The sequence below is a fragment of the Vigna radiata genome, unplaced genomic scaffold (genome assembly GCF_000741045.1).
Source record: "Vigna radiata var. radiata cultivar VC1973A unplaced genomic scaffold, Vradiata_ver6 scaffold_352, whole genome shotgun sequence".
Lineage (NCBI taxonomy): Eukaryota > Viridiplantae > Streptophyta > Magnoliopsida > Fabales > Fabaceae > Vigna > Vigna radiata.
The window spans coordinates 224,415-227,404 of record NW_014542185.1 but is presented as its reverse complement, the minus strand read 5'-3'; positions in this window follow the sequence as shown (position 1 = coordinate 227,404).

Genomic DNA, 2,990 nt, shown 5'->3' with positions numbered 1-2,990 from the left:
TACTAAATAAACACAAGAAAACTAGAAAACACACTAAACGTGAGGATAAAACAAAGTAAAAGTTATGAAGGAGTTGATTTTGCCACTAAAATGATGCTTAAATAATGGTAAGAATTAGCATTATCAAACTCCCCCAAACTTACAACTTTGCTTGTCCTCGAGCAAAAGTACTTCACCTAGCAAACAATTCACTCACACCAGTCTAGCAACTCAAGTACATTTAAATCAAATAAACAAAATCAATCATGCTTGCTCAGCTTAGAAATTACATTCACGAGACAATATGGTTTTAGCAAGCTAAACTTCAATCATGGTGCTCATAATTCAAGATCACAACATAGATGCAAATGCTAGATCAACAAACGTGGCAAGATGTTTTCATTGAATGCATGGACCCAATCCTCACCGAAGAAAGTGTTTCACTCTAGCACAATGGTGGATAAGGATATGTGTTTAACTCTCTACTATCGCAATGTTACACAAATCAACTTTGCCATTCGTTTCAACAATATCAAACACATTCACAAGCAAGTTATCATCACAAGGACTTTTTTAGGCTTGTATTGTGGCTGGGCTAAGAAGAAAAATTGGTTTTTCTGGACAACAAAACACCTTGAGCTAAGAGAGAAAACAATTTACTTCATGATATAGCATTAGTCTCTCTTTTTGCTTCACAATTGGATAAACCACTTCTCAACTTTTTTCCCAACTCTTGTTCATTGAATGCATTTTTCTTTCTCTTCTTCTTCTTTCTTCTTTTTCTTTCTTTTTGACTGATGTTATTATTTTTTTTCAATGCTCCCTTATTTCATAAACTCCCCCAAACTTAAACCATTCCCCTCATCCTAACATATATGTTCATCTCAACTCAAGGTAAGGAGGTTAAGGATTTTTCAATAAGCTTAAGGTTCCAGGGATGAGAAAGTTTTTCTTCAGGGTTCAAAGGTTTTGCATTGGCTTTTAGGCTCAAAAATGTAGAAGAAGTTGAAGAACAAGATGACCTTGATCATTTGTAACAAGCAAGCAAATAGTTCAAATAGAGAAGCTCAGGCAAAATCAACTATGATTTCAAAGTGATAGCACTCAACAATAAACTCTGGGGCACAACATCTCACAGGTTTACTCAGGGTTCCATTGTTTGATAAACATCATGCCAAGAATATTGATCGCAATTAAAACCAAACATCTATCTAAACAGTTACAAGCAACCACAATATTTGTTCAACAACCTCAACCACATCATCTCAATCAGATATTCAAAACAATTCAATTGTATAATGAGCAAACACAAGAGATTTGTATTCAATTCAAGCATAGCATATGATTCACTCAAATCACCAGACCAATTGCAGAAGAACTATCCACTAGGCAAGTCAAAAAGAAATCCAAAAACTAAAAACTGAAAGCAAATAAAAAAACTTGAAATTAAAACTGAAAAACCAATTAAAATGGACTCTTTGAAGCTCCAGCAGTGTAGAACACTAGCTTCACTTATTATCTGAAACATCTTCCTCCTCACAGTAGCTTATACTCCGCAACTGCTCCACCTCCCCCATCAGTAGGGGCTTGGCCCCCAAGCCATGTTTTAAAGTCCTAATGAAGATGTTATCTCTCTTTTTGGTGGCCCAACTTATTGCTCAAATTCCTCAGCTCCTTGTATATTCATCTTCATCAACGTTCATACCTTTTGCTTGCAAGAACACCAAGAAACTCGACCAAACACGTTAGTCCAATTTTTATATAAACCAAGTTTTGATAATTGAAAATTGAAAAAACATAAAGATAAAAACAAAAGTAACAAATAAAGAAGTGAAATAGAAAAATGACAAACACAACAAAGAAACAAGGAAACAAAGAAACAAAGCTTGCATAACATGAGCACACCAACCAAACAACAATTCTAAAATGCAGAATGATTGAAATGNATTTCCTAAATAACCTCACTCAGATCCCTCTTGTTGCAAGATCACTTAGTACTCTCCTAGGGTGATGAATACTACTTTCCCTGTTCTCTAATGTAAAAACACTCAGATCCCTCTTCTTGCGCCTATCTAAGCTTGACACACCTCACTCAATCCCTTGGCATAAGCATGTATCAAAACTTGCATTAAGAACCAGAACAGTGGGGTCCAAATACACAATCACGTCGTCTGTCACTCGGGTGACTGGTAATATCTGGGTTGATTTAGCTAGTTCGGCTGCTGAAACCCCATCCCTNGGCATCCCAACAACTAGATCATGCTCTAAGGCGTACCCCGAAACAAGCTTTAAGCACAAACCAAACCAGTGGAAAGTATAAACATTTGAAGGCAAACTGCATAAAAGAAACACAAACAAAACAGACATACAATTGGCAAATAATTCCACTTTCCCTGTTTTCTAATGTTAGAACACTCAGATCCCTCTTATTGTGCCTTCTTAAGTATGACAAACCCTCACCCAATCCCTTGGCGTAAGAAGCCCATCAAAACTTGCCTTAAGTTCCAAAACAGTGAATCCAAACACACAACCCCATCCCTGGTGATTTGCACATCTGGTTTGATTTAGTTAGTTCCGCTACTGAAACCTTATCCCTAAGCATTTCAATAACTGCATCAAGCTCTAAGGCATACCCCAAGACAAGCATTAAGTACAAACTAAATCAATGAAAAGTCTTAGAAACTAAAGCCAACTGCAGACAAAACAACATTCAAAGACACAACAAACAACAAAGTCTAAAAGAGCCATAAATGCCCAAATTGCCTTGTGTTGGAACACAAGTCCCCGGCAACGGCGCCAAAAACTTGTTAACTCATTGGCAAGTGTACCAAATCGTTCAAGTAATAAAACTGATAAGACCAGGTATCGTTTTCCCAAGAGACTTGTGCAATACATGACAATTCTTCCTTTCATAACTCAATTAGACATCAAAGTGCACAAAAACACAAGAAACTCTTTTTGGTATTTTTATCAAACAGTTGGTGTGCAAGGAATTTAACATAATGTATTTA